At 40.3% G+C, this 15,965-nt stretch overlaps 1 protein-coding gene across 3 annotated transcripts in view; it reads right to left on the bottom strand.

Annotated features, from left to right (window-relative positions):
- The window catches only part of SLC23A2 (solute carrier family 23 member 2), a 58,141-nt gene that overhangs the window by 40,044 nt on the left and 2,132 nt on the right, over positions 1-15,965 (bottom strand). The window contains exon 1 of one of the 3 annotated variants that reach the window (XM_064472863.1): positions 2,978-3,068. The exons of the other annotated variants lie outside the window; for them this stretch is intronic. The gene's annotated coding sequence lies outside the window, so the exon portion shown is untranslated. Of the gene's footprint in view, positions 1-2,977; positions 3,069-15,965 lie in introns of those variants that run through there. 3 annotated transcript variants of the gene reach the window in all.

Genomic DNA, 15,965 nt, shown 5'->3' on the forward strand with positions numbered 1-15,965 from the left:
ACACACAATTCAACAAAAAAGCAAAGCAATTCCCAGTTAATTGTGGAACAGCAAGCTTTCTCCAGATTGCCATTGGCTCTACTTAAGCCTGTTGCACAAAATTTCTGTACTGATTTTGTGCCATTAAGGTATTAAAAACCACAAGACTCCTCTTCCTCTTGTCAGGCACACCTTGTCTTCTGTGCATCAGATGGGAGCCACAGGCACCGTGGTTGGTTTGTGTTTCTACGTGTCCTCACTTTTACAAGTCCTGAGTTATGCTATTTTTAATACTAGAACCACCTTAGACCAAGATTCCCCCTTTCACCCTCCAGCCTGCCTGCCATAGCTGTTGACATATGCTATTTAGCAGCTTAAATACATTAAGCCTGATAAATCGTTTCTGAGAAAATGTTAAAATTGAAAATATACATTATCAAAGGGTTTTAAAATATTAATGTCTAAATTACAAGCCATCAAAAGAGTAGCAACTTTGCTACTCAAAGCTGTCCAAAAAGCTGTTTGATGTTTTCCTACAAAGAAAAAAGGTCCTCCCCAGTTGAAAGAATTCATCAACAAGTATCTCATCAGTGAGGCCAAGTACTTAACATGATGCAATCAAAGTACTGTCTGCAGACCCGCAGCCACAAGTTCAGTTGCTTCACAGTGCTGGCCACGAGTATTACATCTCCAGATTGGTACTCAGATACGGCGCCTGCAAGGTCCTCTACCCCACAAACTGTTCCAGATATGTAGGTGTGCCCAAAGGGCATTTTTTCAACCTTCCAGGGGATTTTGACCATGTTTCAGATGTGAAAAAGCTGCACAGCATCCACACTTAATCTTCTGTTGCTACATGTAAAAACCATCTTCCCACTTTAGTCTTAATAGAGCTTTTCCTCAGGCTATTTTGAAGCTGCGCCTCTTTGGTCCGAAAAATACTCGTGATCTGTCTTTACCAGGCACCTCTTGCACCCAAAGCTCCTTCCCATGAAATAAAATTGCACTGAAATGCTATTAAGTCCTTAAATGCTATAGAGAAGATTTTTCCCCTCTGCTCAAGAGCAAACTACATCCACGCCTGAAGAAAAGTAGACTTCAAATTCCTAAAGCAACACTTCACAAAAAGACATAATTTCCTTTTACCTGCAGTAGAAGCAGACAAAGTACTGGTATTTTAAATATGCCCAAACTTTCTAACATTTAGGTTTTAAAAAAGAGTTGGCAGGCACTTTAAGAAGTTTTGGTCCTGAGTTAGTTTCTCACTTCAAAGCGCAAGCATATTCTTTCTTTGTAGGCACTAATGAATTTTTAAGTAGTTGGTATTTTGACTGCCATCCAGAATAGTATGTCTTAACAACGGACCAACGTTATTAGGGCATGTCTACACAAAGACACGCAGGAAAGTTATGCCGAGCTCAAACCTTCCGTTGATTTAAAGCACATTAACTAAATCTCATTAACTTCCTGTATGAATGAGCTTGTTGAGAGGAGGACTTCAATCCAACTGAATGAGATGTTTAACAAAGGATCTCACAGCTTTCAAAAACTACATGTTTGGTTACTCAAATTATTAAAGAGAGCTTATTTAGGCTGTGATTCTAAACAAAAATATCTGAAATACAAGTATTTCTAATACGGATCTGTCAACCTGAAGGCACGTTTGGTCAAAAACGTTACTGGTCAAGCCATTCCTTGCTCATCTTTCACCCCATTACTCTCTCATCTTATTGTTCCAATAGCAACAGTTTTGCCAGATGTCCGCGCAGCGTGTGCACCCCCTCCATAGGAGATCCCATCAACGTGTCTACATGGTCTGTGTTAACAGAGTTCTAATGGAGATCAAGAAAGAAGTATGCAGAAGAAGCCATAAGATTATGTTTCAAAGACATGCAGGCAAAATCTAGGAGATAACAATTTTACAGCTTGACATCAAGCAACTGAAATCAAATGACACCTGCAGCATTCTTTAGATAGCAACGATGCTCGCAGTAAATAAAAATGAAATAGCGTATCACTGTTCTTTATAAAACACATCACTACTTTATAGCCTTACTTGCAGCTCAGTACACCTCCCTTGCTGTTTATGGTACACATTAACTTGATTTATAATAGTACACAGTCCTTACAGTCTCCCTGTGGAGCATTAATAATCAAAGAATTCAGATACCTCCACATTATTATGGATGTTAATACACAGTTCATTAAGCTCCTTCAAGGCACTCAGAAAGCAACCTGAGCACACACTGGTTCTTTTCTCAGCTTTCTTTGTACTTCTACTTGGCACTTTGATGAAAGCTACTTTTCTTTCCAAGACCTTAATCACATTAAAACAAAGGTGAAGTTAGAGACTCATCTAAGAAAAATTCCATTTATTAAGCAAATGAGGGTAATCTGCCAATTTTTTCAACTCTGAATACGAAGGTCCTTTCCAAAGGTTTGGGCACTCCTACGCCTACTTTTGAAACAGAAGCTCACTCCTTGCTGAAAGAGAACAATTTTAGTCCAGTAAGCAATATAAAACCAGTAACTGATTACACACTTGAAAAAGTTTATAGTGAGTTGATCTATGGAGGCTTGTCTTGAAATAAATATTTCCCTTCCATTTAACATAACTTAGTCCAAGAAACTTTCAAGAACTAACAAAGATGCAGCATTCTTAAAAATCTCTTTTTACTACATAAATCTCATATAAATTTCTCCCATTTTAAAAACTAAAAAGAAGCCAAAGTTTATAGGTAAACAGGAAAGATGGTAAATACTTCTGAGTCTCCCTTTACAGTGATAACAATTTTTAAATAAAAAATTAAGTCCTCAAATCTTTAATCTAAAGGTAGTTAATTTAATTTAACTACCTTTAATTTAAGGTAGTTAAAGATTTAGTTACTAAAAGCCTGAGTTTGTCAGGTTTAAGTTTTCTCACTTAATAACACCCACGCTAAAGCAGATGGATTTTTTGTAATCACCACCATTAACATCTGAATTCAGAGGCTCTTACCTCCAGAAACCTGTACCAACTTCTAGAGACTGTCTCAGCCAAGTCCTCCTCCACCTTTCTTCCAGCCTGTGCTCAGTGCAACAGCCTGAGTCACAAGCCGCAGCCTGAAAGGATGCAGACATCCCGAAGGAGGATTTTTATAATCTGGTCGGGCTCACTACATTGTATAACTGTACTGCGCCCAATCACAATCTCTGCTCGTTACACAACGGCTGAAATGCGGGAAGACACCACATGGTCATAAACTGTTACTACACGCCTCTGCCATAGTTACAAAAAGTAAGCGAACAGAGAGTCTCTCTGAGTAACAGCAGCGTGTGTACAGATCAACCGGGACAAGGAGGTTCAAGTGTTTTACATAACTTGCAACGCTACGGGAGAAAAGCCAGCCGGGGCCCTCAAAATTCAAGTTGCAGAAATACTTACATGCCCGACTCCAATGGCTGGAATCAGGACTGGGATTTTCTTCACCACTTTAGCATTTCTACAAGCCTCTGTTGTGCAACTTGCATTTTTATTAGCAATTAGCCAGTTTTCAAGAGGTCCTGGATCTCAAAGCTCTGTCCCGTAAGATAAGGTTTAGCAATCCATAACCTCACCAAGACCTGAAAACACACAATATAACTTGTGCTGGGCCCATTCACGTTCCTAATGGAAAATGCTGCGGAACAGTGCTGTTAAGCGCGCAGAGCAAAGTGAGATGGAAAGGCATGCAGGAGGGACTTGAAACAACAAAAATTAATTAACGTGCAGTCCTTCCGCATCAATCTCCTTCTCTTCCTGACCCACTTCTCTTTCTTCAGGACAGCACTGTCTCAAGGCTGCCCTTACACTTCTAAACGTCACTTCATAATTCATCGCATCACAGCTCCTGCCTCAAGTTATTGCTCACCATCGAGTCTGCACACCATCCCCTTACCCCACGAGGGAAGAAACTGCCTCTCCATCACGCGCTCGCACTATTAATGGAACACCATCACTTCTTCTACAGCCAATACTGTAAGTGGTAACTAAAATAAGCCACCAGAAAGTAGCACCCAACTACCAGGCGCTGCCCACATTTATACACAGCGTCTCTGCCACCTGCACGCAGCAGAGAGCCGGCCAAGAGCACAGCACTCGAGGGCAGAATAACGAGCAGCACACTTTACCTGAACCGCACCTTTTGAACCCAAATTTGCGGCGGCAAAAGACAGGCCGATGGCGCCATCTAGCTCCCTTCGCTTAACGAGCGAAGTCAGCGTTATGCAAGTTTAGAAGTTTGTCATACAGCCCCGAAGCTTGCTTAATTGTCAAGACCTGAAAGCCGCGCATCATCATCAGATCAGAAATCGGCATATGCTTGTTCTTGCATCAAAGAACCAACTACCAAACAGGGTGTACTTAATTGAAAGCTGACACTTATTACGTGCAGTGCTCTTTATTCATCACTTACTAAGAATGCACGGAAGAAAGCCAATTATCTCCACTGATTATTTTATGCAACGTGTGCGTATATAAAACCACATTATGTTCCAGCACTTAATCTCCACTGCATAGAGATGTTGAAAAGTTTCCTCCTCCACTTGTTCCTTTTCCAATTGTTAGATTCTTTCCTTTGCTCTTTACTTCTGAATTCCAAATGTTTCACAAACAGAAACATCTTCTAATTTCCATGTGGAGAAAGCTTACGGCCCTTATGCAAGCATCACCATATCTTCAGTTTTAAGACCATCCTGTACATCAGGTCCACAGACTGCCTGTAAGGTTACTCATCTACAATATTTTGAGGATTATGTTGGAAATTAGATGCCTTGAATCTTGATGTACTCAGAGGGAGGTACAGGTACTCACAGGGAGCTACAGGACTAAGCAATCAATGGCAAGGGAAAAACAAAGTTTTGAAAGAAATAAGCCATTTGCTTTTTTTATTCCAATGTCCAGAGTTATTTTTTTGAATAGTTCCATTAGAAATGCCAGGGACTCAAATGCTGCTTGTCCTCAACATCAACGTTCACAGTATAACTGAGTTCAATGCAAGTAAAATTACTTAGGTAGCCAATTAAACAAGACTTGTCTATTTACCTTACAATTAAGACTAATCACTAATCACTCCCAAGTTCATCACTGGTGAGTGGAGAATTTTGTCATTCAAAAGATTTATTTCTGATCACTTAGTATTTACCCTCAATAATTTAGTTCAAATAAACCACCTAATAATCTGGATGCCTCCACTTAAAACCCAGCTTCCATGATCGACAGTCTGGACAGATCTAATCGCAGGTTGTTTGGTTAAAATTCCTTGCAGTGAATAGGTACTTAATCACTGGCACACTTGAGATGAATGTTAATTCATCTCAACTCTTGTGACTGCTCTTTCAAGACAGTGGAATATTTTACAGTGCCTCTTCAAGCTCCATAATACTGTGAAAGACAGGCGGGAGTAAGCAGCTGAGAAGCTCTACGCATTGCTGCACTTTATTGATGGAAGCAAAATCACAGCAGACAATTCATCTTGCTCTTTCCACGCAGGAAGCATTGTCATGATGATCCTACATAGCTAGTCATCATTTTTATTAGCTGCTTAATATCTGAAATTTAAACTGATGGGCGCATTTCTCTTGCTTGCAAATGTTACTTCTAGGAGGAGTTCACTCCTGATTATTATGAGAAAATGCAATTTTTGGGTGCCTTCTCAGACATAAAGTCTTCAGTGTAAGGATGAAACAAACCCTTAAAGGTGCCCTAGTCAAATTGCAAACATTTGCTGTTAGACACACATTGGTAAACCGACTGACAATTTACAGGCAACGGTCTGAGTCTGAATATTTATTCTGAGGCCGTCCTCCCTAGTTTTACAGCTCTCAGAGTCACGACAAAATTCTTCTTTGAAGTCACCTATTTCCACCGTACTGAAAACCATGTCCTGTGTATAGGGATGGCACACAACGGTTATCTCACATGATCAAAACTGATAATAATATGACCCAGTGACCGCAACCACCTGGTAAGTAAACACCTCCCTTGAACCTTCATATATTGCCAGGTAATAACAAGAAAAACAAAACATAAAAAGGAAAGTTTGATGCAGTCACCGAAAAACTGTTAAGAGCTCTGTTCTACAACTTATCTAAAAGGAAAAAAAAAGCCAGCTCCAGCACAGCAGATGCCTCACAAGTACTCAGCTGGGGCAAGGCACCCTTCTCAGAGCAACACTGTCAGAAAAAGGCACATCATCTTTGCAACAACATAGGACATCCTGTTTCATCAGGAGGGTTAGGTGTAGGATGCCTTGTTTATGACGGCTAAGTGAGTCCTCCAACTACAGTTTTGTAGCATTCTCCTAATTTAAATGTTCTTCCTACCCAAGTCATAACAAATATGATGTAATATATATATATCATATGTAATACATAATCTTTTACATCAGTGAAGAGATTTAATTTGTATGGCAGACTCCCATGAATGTCTTCCAGAACACACTTAACATAATACAGCAAACACAAGAAAATAGCATCACATATAAGTAGAATAAATAGATCCGCTTCCACCCACAGCTTGGAATAGCAGAAAGACTAAGCCATTAAGTTTGATCTTACAGAGACATTTATAAATGCATGGAATTATAAATCCCTTGAAAAAACACTTACCAGAAGGTATGCTTTTATATGAAAACATCCACTGTTCTTTTCCCTAATGCTGTATCAAATATACACAAAGAATTACTGAAACTGCTTTCAAAGCTTACCATTTACCTCAAGGAGCAACACATGGTCCTGGGTACCACTTATAAGTACCTGACTCAACCCACTCAAATGCACACCCCTCTCATCCAACAGAAGGGACGCCCAGAGGCAGTCCACCTTAAGTGAATACCCCTTTTCCAGGTAAAGAATGAAATGCTTTGTGCCCAACTTCTTTCCTTCTTAAATCCTGAATTCAGCTGCAGCTTGTATTACAGCATTTCTTAGAACTTTCCCTGCAACTGTGTATTTTTAAACACTTGTAAGAAAAATCCAGGGTCTGAGATATACACCAAAGCAGACCAATGATGGTTCTGTGTAAAGAATTAATTACAAGCCAGAAATGCCTTTAAGAATACCTCTGGCTGATTTCTGGGCGAGAAAAATAATTTTAAAGGAAAAACAACAATAAAAGAGTAGGGAAGCCACAGCCATATACTCCACAGGCACAGATCAAAGCGCTTCAAAAATTAATGGAGAAGGAATGTGCTTTTTGTGACCTGCCATTGTATTCACCGTGTCCATAAACTCAGTCAGACACCTATGTCTTTACTAGACCTCCAGGTATGCTTGTAATTAAAGGCAAAAGCTCAAGCCATTTTTCTTCTAAGAACTGACAAAAGCAAAACCTGTTTATTGGTCAACGTAGCACCACACGAGGTTGTAATCCTTAGAGCACCGTCACCTTCACGTATTCCCAGATGCCGGGGGAAACGCTGTCTACTTTAGCCTAGGCTTAGAAGAGAGTGTATGGCCCAAACTCAAGTATGCAACAACTCAGCCAAGGGAACAACACACAGCTGACCTAATAAATCCGAGTATCTAATAAACCTACACCTAATAAGCTGCAAGCTGGATTTCAACAGCTAGACTTCACTTCTCCAACTTCACTCTTGTCGCTTCTCCAACACCAGACCACAGAGGCGCGCCCTAGGTGTGCTCACAGGTTCTAGCCACGAGGGAAAAAACCACGATCATCCCAACAGCTCCAACCTATTCAATGTGGCAGATCACAAACAGAGTGGATATGCAAATTCATATACTAAGTCTAGACTTGAAACATCTGTTGGCGTTATCTGCTAAAGTTGCAGTTTTGTCATTTTTTGGTATTACTTTGGCATTATTTTGCTGTTACCATTTAGTTATCACACCCATATTTCATCTCTATCTATCTATCTATCTCTATCTTATTTTTGTGACCACAGTTTGAAAAGTGTGGGCTAAATCTCTGTACTTTGCCTGTCTGTTTATTTTTTTTCCCCTCTTCTAAAACCAGCAGACAGATCTTGCTACAGGCTGTGCAAAGAACACGGAAAGTTGTGTCCTTTAGAAAGTGAGAATAACGGCAGCTTCAACTAAAGGCAAACCATGTTTACACAAAAAACATTCATACGGTTTTGAACTCAACACATCATTTGCTCAGATGCCTGAAAATATACCTGCACTAAATAGTGAGCAGCCAGGTTAAAAACTCCAGCTGCAAGACTAAATGTTTTGAAATAGGGGGGAAAAGAGCAGGTAGCCATACTTCTGTTCAGTAATCCTGCTACCTCGTTCACGGTTCAGAAAACAAACGGCAAATGTGGCTTCGCAGTACTTCCCAACTGCTCCAGCAGCCGCAACACTTCCTCCTACCAATCCCAACCTCCTTCATCTGAAATTAAAAAAGCCCTTTTAATCTTCAAAGCATGGCCAAAAGTCAATCTCAAACTTAGCACACTTTTTAATTTTCTTTTTAATTATCCAGTTGGGAGAGTTATGCCCTCCTTGCTCAGTGACCTTTCACTCCTTCAAGATTATTTCACGAAATCTTTCCTGGGAATAATCAGCAAATTCATACCACTTGCAGAGGAAATGTTTCAATGCTTCCAAGCACTGAGGGGGAGAGACAGCATGATTCTTTGCGTGCTTTTGTGCAGGCAGCCTTTGCTGCGTTACACAGCACCCTCAGCTCTGCAGGCCAAGTATCTTCTGGCTTTAGGCTGCTGCAAGCACAACCCTGACACATCTGCTCAAATACCTTCTCAGGAGTAAGTTGTCACTGTCCTGGGTTTTAGAGCCCCTGAGACCTTACGTGGAGCCAACCTCTGAAACGGCAAGAAAATTTCTTTCTGCTGCAACTGGCAAAAGGTAGGGCACAAGCAGATTATCTGTCTGTGCCATAGAGCAGTAATAGATGCTATTATTAATTATATTGACAATAACAGATGCTATTATTACCGCCACCCATAACGGCTGACAAACTGTTTGTCCTGTGAGTTTGGGTCACTAAGCATAGCTTGGTTTCCCATAGATATAGGGAAAAATTAAGTCATTATTGCTATTAATGATTTTTAAGTTAAATCAGCGTTTACTCTCTGCCCACATACTAAACAACTGTATGAAACCCTGTGCTTGATTCCCACACTTTAAGCCAACCAATTACTAATTTATTCATTTCACAACGAGCCTGGAAGTGTTTATAGAGACAGGCTTGTGTTTAACAAGACTTGCTGGTTAGCTTCCCGTACTCAAGTTTCAGGCAGTCTTAGGTGAAAGTGTTTACATGCACAGCGATCACCATCTACTTCCTTATAAATGTGCACTTGTACATCTCGCTCGCAGCTCCAGACGTTAACGTGACGCCACTGGTTCAGACCACAGGGAGAATCAGCAGAGACAGGAGGTAACTAGGACCTGTTGGAACCCAGCTGACATCTAACCTGTACGTCATATAACACGTTACCGCACAGAGTTGCAAGACGTAATTTAGCCCAATAGCTTTGAAAGTTTTTCTCCATGCGTAAGTGGTTAATGAAGAATGCATTAAATACATATTAATGCATTAAATATACCTACAAGCAACCTAACTGTTAAAGAAGGCTAAGTGAATTCTTCTCCAACTGAAGTGACAGAAATGGAACTGTCCACTTAATACTGAACTGATTGCTCAGGAAAAGCACAAAAATTATTATACTTTGGCAGAGTTCACATTACTTACAATAATATTTATGCCAACTATAGTTTGTTGAAGGAAAGCTTTTTCTTTTCAGCAAGACACGCCTTTTACAGAGAAGTATTTTGGCAACATTTAGTAGAATACTTTCTTTTGTGATTTTTGCCAGTAGAACAACCCTTTTTTAGCCAATATACTGGGGTTTCAATATTATACCTTACTGGTTCCTTCACCTTCAGGACTCTCTTGCGGACATCTGTGTAGCACTACTTTAAAAAAAAATCACCATTATTCTTACTTAATTAGCATCGCTTAAAATGTGAGAACTCTTTGCTACTACTATTTGGAGTAATATCATTTAGGCATCCATTTTGCCCTCAAACAAAATTTTCCATTTGAATAATTAAGAGTAGAAAAGACCAATACAGATAGAGCCTCCTTTGAAGGTACCCACATGCTGTGCTGTCTCCATGATAAATCTATTACCTGCCATTCAACAAAACACTGTCTGTCACAACAGCCTCCGGAACAAAAACAGTAATTAGACGTGGATCTTCATACACTTGGGCGCACTGCTCTGCGGTCTATATGCAGCAGGTTTAGAAAGCAAGGAACAGGGCACCTACACAAGATTAAAGACTGGGCTAATGCTGATCACAAAATCTTTACCGAAACCTCACAGCCAAGGAGGAGAGCTCAGCTAATACTTTGGGTTAGGCTCATTTATACTAAGAAACTTAATAGAAGGCTTAATGGACAGCTTTGCTTGATTCGATTGTGCCTTATTAGGCATCTTCATGAAAGGCATTAGATGTGTTTGATCCCTCGCAAAGAAGAGGAGGACTCATTAGCAATAGATGTTTACAAGTACCTAGGGCTCAAGATTACAGGAGTTCTTCCCCTTCTGCAGAAGGGGCTTTTTAGATGTATGGTTTTACGAGAAGGATCGCGCATCATCTCCGAAAGAGCTCAGGCTTCCATCCTTTGCTTCTTCTGACATTTGCAAACAAGACAGACACTGAAAATGTCAGCTTGTTTGAAAGCCTGATTTGTAAGAGCCAACTCTGTTTACAGACCTCAGTACGTAACTAGCAATCCAGGAAAACTCAAGCTGTAGGGCCAGTAGGCAATAAAGATTATTATTTATACCAAGCCAGATTTTCTATGTTCTGAAATCCACTGAAATTTTCAGTTTCCGGCTAGAGCAAATAAATAGATACACTATCTTACTACAACAAAAACACGACACTTGGGTATTTAAAAAAAAAAAAAAAAAGGGCACTCCCTCATCCATAAAATCTTTTTGTTTCAGTTTCAAAAGCACCTACTAGTAAGTTGAAATAAACTACAGGTAACCAAAAAGTGTCTAACAGTCTGAATAAAGCAGAACAGAGCCCCATAAAATTCTGTTGCTAATAACTGTTATGCTCAGGGTAGGCTCCCAAAATTCCACACGCAGAGTTAAGTGGTACCCATGCAAATACATACCTCCAAGATCAGCAAATGACCAATAACTGTTATTGTTCTTTATTTCTGAACACAAATTGTTCACATTGTCATACCGCTCAGTGTCCTTTCATATACAATATTGCAATTGTGTCTTGCAGTCTGATCCTACAGAACAGAGACCTGGAGCTACAATTTCTTTCTTGTCAGTCTGAATCCCAATAATGCCTTTGGTTTGGCCTTTATACAATGAAATGCTTACTAAGAAACTGTACCCTTTAAGCTTTTGTCAAAAACTCTGATCTGTTAAAATGGGACCAAGCAAATGCTTCTTGCATCAGGAACATCTACCTCAACTTTCAGAAACAATTCATTTTGTACAAAAATAAATTTTAAAAGGGGAAAAAAAAAAGCTACTCTAACTTGTGGAGCAGCTGGCGCTTTAGAGTACATCATCTGCAAAAACAAGGATGGGTTTTCTTTGGTCAGGTATGGTAAAAGCCTGAATACAGGATTCTCCGCACAATAACAAACAGAGTAGAAATTGTAGAATTTATGAATTTATCTTCCTGCCAGTGGGATTCAAAGACTCCATGGAAATTCAAACCTTACCACAGCACAGTCCTTTAAGTGGTATTAGCTCTGGGACACTTTCATTTTATTCAGCTCACAAAATAAGGAAGAGGTTACTAACTTGCAGTGACACATTTTCTTTCCATTCCAAGCTTATAAATAAAAAGTGAAAGTTGTGACATGAAGTCACAAGCACATTTTTAAGACATGCTCTATACGGCCTTGAACACTTGTAAGAACATATACACACTTTTTCCCTTAAAAGCACAACAAAGTAGAAACACTAGCTACATGCTTAAATACAAGACAATACAGGTTAACTGATAAAAGGAACAAGGCCTGGAAAAAAGCAAAACTTCAGATCACCACATCTGTGCTAGAAAAGAAAGAGCACTCAAAAAAGATACACTTAATGGTAGACTCCAGCACCCAAAGACTTCCAGCATTTCCTTCCCATTCCTAACACGAGGTCAACCACATACCGAGTGCTGAAAGACTGGGATAAATTCACTAACGGCGCATTAACCGCCTCATCATATAAACACAGCTAAGAGCACGCTTGGTAGAACAAGTGTTTAAGGCACCTTCCTATTAAAGCTTCCAAACTGTGCTTTATTCTCTTAACTTTTACAGTCTTACAAGCGTACTAATAGCCAGCACACCACTAAAATAGGCCTTATTGCCCTAGGCTGCCATTTCACAGCCATGCAAAATAGAAGTAAATCCAATTAAAATGTGTTGCCACATTTAGAGGCCAAACTGCTCAAAGCATCCACACACAAGGTTACTGCCCAGGAACATAAGCACATAAAACCCCCCTGAAGTTGCTTTTTACTCACTTTCCTGCTACACCAGCATTGCTGTCCACCACGCACTCTCAAAATGCTTCAGCCAACTGTTCGAATGACACAGGCACTGCAATAGTTTGATTTAAAAATAAATTCCAACAACAAATTTGGGGGACATGCAGCCATTCAAAATCTGTTCGGTGAGTCACTACATTTCACAACAGTCAAAAACAAAATAATGGTGAGTCAATCTCTCCATCACCACTTATACTAATTTGAGCCCATACTTCAAGCAATTTTAATCTAAAGCAAGTGCAAAGGAAACGGGTGCAGAACTAAACCAGTCCCTTTTATCACAAAGGAGATAACAAGCAAATGCTGCTTAAATCCAAACACACATCAGCAAGTTCAGTTATTCCTTTCATTCCACGCAGAGCCTGAAAGTTCAAAAAAATACTCACAAGTAGCGTGCTGCTCCTTACAGCTCCTCTAATACAATTACAACTGGACTAATCTGCTCCTTTCCGCTCCTAAAAAACACAAACTATCAGACGGAGCTTGTTTTCCCAGGAACTTTGTTGACACAAGTACAAGATCAAAACATCACTCATTCAGAGGAGAAAGATTTATCGGTCTTTTACCATACACAACCTAAAATCCAGCTACACCATCATTCTAAAGTGCACGTGACACACTCATACCAATACGCATCAGTTTGATTAGGTGGTTAGTAACATAGGTTTTGGGGAAAGAATAAAATATCCTGACTGCCTGAATGTGGTGAGAAGAAATTTCCTTTCATCAGAATAGGACAGTTCATTCTCTCCTGAAGCAGGTTTTTTTTAAATTTAAAAAAAAATAATATTTAAGACTAGACACTTGGATGCTAAGTGCATTCCCCCCCCCAACCAGCACTTTCATCTTCCAGCCTGAACACTGAGACACAAGGAGATTTAGATCACTGAATTTCTAAATTATAAACCCATTAAAAGACTAGTTTTACTATTACCTCCAGCACAGCCATTCCTCTGCAAATGACAAAATGGAGCTGTCGGATAGGAACAAGAAGTATTTCAATACGTTACCACTGCGCAGGATGGAGACAACCAAAACGTGCGCTTTGGGACTCCCTCACAACAGCCTGGCCGGGACCTCAGCGGCCAGCTCGTCCTTCCCAAAACCAACCCAGTGTTTTCACAGCCCAGCCGGCACAACTCTACCCTAGGGCCACGGCACAGCCAAGGAGAGTCACAGCTCGCTGCAGACTTAAGGCGAACGATGATTCACTATTTACTAGACAGATGACAACATTCAGTACCAAGAAATAAGTTGATCAAACCTCTGAGAGCACACTGCATTAGAAAGCCATGGGACACGTGTCTTGCATCGCTAGGCGCGCTGTATTTCTGATGCCACACACGGTTTTATTGCTATGTTTGGCAACAGAATTTGCAAGGATTAATGCTGAGTGAGAGGAATAAAACTAGAGCAGGAGACTTCTTAACTAGAAGACTAGTTCTCCCTCCTATTTCCTTTCCCCACCAAGTGCCAGCAATGTTTCAACACCCCAATTCCCTTTCCCAAGGAGGTAGTTCTACTCCTTTCATAGCCAAATTACCATGGCAAGAAATCCACATTTAGATTAATCAGTAATAGAAGAACGTTCAAATAGCAGACGTTTCCTTCCCATAACCTGTAAATGGCCAAATAGCATCAGATTTCTTTTTTGCCTTCAAATAATCATTGTCATAAGATGGCTCATAATAACTAAAAATATTTAGCCATAAAGAAAACATGCTCCCCGGTACTGGTAGAAGTATTACGTGCAGTACCAGGGAGTTAGCACAATGTCTTAATGCACTTCACCCCTGGGAATGGCTAGAGAACACGGCAAATAGCTTTCATTTTAAATGATTTATTTTATTCCTGCCTTATACCGCATCATGATGCATCTCTCTCTACTGATCCCGACTGTCAATATTTTCTTACTGCAGCTTTTAAGTAAAATAAAACATGCTGTAACTGCTGTCAGAGCATTTCATGACCGCTAAGGCTTCATAAATAAGAACACTTGATACAAATAAATTTTTCCAGCAATGCATGAACCATCATCTTCAATGGAAGAAAAACCGTTCTGCACAGCCATCTGCATTTTCTCTTGTAAGGATAAATGCGTAAAGAAGTGCTCAAAAGTGAAATAAATCTATTGAAAAAATGGCCCCACAGAATCTTTTCGGGCTTGAGTTTTCTTACTATTTTTCTTATGTGGTTCACACAAAGACACTGATGGGAACAGCTACAGCCAAACAAGATCTTCCAAAAATCACCTTGCACAGGACAGTGGTTTGTAACCTGCTAGGAACTAGAATAGCTCAGGAGGGCACAGTCAGCTGACTTCTGGTACAAACAAGGATCAGAAGAGGTTAACTGCTGCAGTTCAGATTAGGTCATTGCAGCAGTTTAACAGCCACTTCTGGAGGAATCCATACTGAAGATGCGGAAAGTTTCACCCATTTAGTTTTCAACCAAAGCCACTTCAGAGCACAATAAGAAAGTCCATTATATTGAGGAAGTTGACAGATTTGGCTATACCAGGAAGAAAAAAAAACCCAAACCTATACTGACAGAATCAAAGAAAGAAAACTCAGCTTGGTTGAATTCGAAAACCTTTTAAATAGTAAGTGCATACAAACGCAGTATCTTCTACAGGGTCTTTAAAACAAATGCAGGGAAAATCCACAGTCATAAAGTTTTCTGTTAGGAAAAACAAAAAAAAATCCTCAAAAACTACCACGATTTTAAGCTCCCCCTGAAGAAAATACTCTTCAAACAGATTATATCAACGAAGACACAACTTTTATTTCTCCACTGGAATTCAACTCCCTGTTAGTTTCAGCTACAGAAGACAGAAATTCTCATGTTGGCAGTCTTTAAAAAAAAAACTCCATACATATACATCACTCAGCATGGCTTCAGGGGTGTACCCACAGGTCTACCCATGGCTCAGGGAGGGTGAGGAGCAGGTAAAAATTCTCCAGACAAATCTGGCTTCAGTATAAACCCAAGGCTTTTGTGGGCTAACCCAAAAAAGCTCCCTGACCTCACTACCGAGCAGCCATCCGTACAGGGGTACCAGCACCACCAAGGGGTCACTGCAAGGCTGGGAGCGTGCCGCCCGTGATGGATGGGGGCTGCTTAAGCTGCTGCTGTCACCAAAGGAAACATTCATCAACCCGCAGCCCAAATTATGCTACTATTTGAAAAGCTGTTTTTCCTTCAGATTTGTTTCCATACCGAAGATGCAGAATGAGCAAGAGGCCCGTACTTGGAGAACCTTATTTCCATCCAGCTCCTTACGTCAATGTGAGAGCCAGGTGCCTAGAGAAAGCAGTTCACCAAATCTAAGCCTAGCTAAGAGCAGGGCTTACAGACAAGTGACAGACTGGGATGGATTTTAAACCATATGAATGTGGCCTATTAAGGAACAGCAGGAGCACAACTCACCCTTGAGAACTGCAGTCCCT

Source organism: Phalacrocorax carbo, chromosome 24 (assembly GCF_963921805.1).
Source record: "Phalacrocorax carbo chromosome 24, bPhaCar2.1, whole genome shotgun sequence".
NCBI lineage: Eukaryota > Metazoa > Chordata > Aves > Suliformes > Phalacrocoracidae > Phalacrocorax > Phalacrocorax carbo.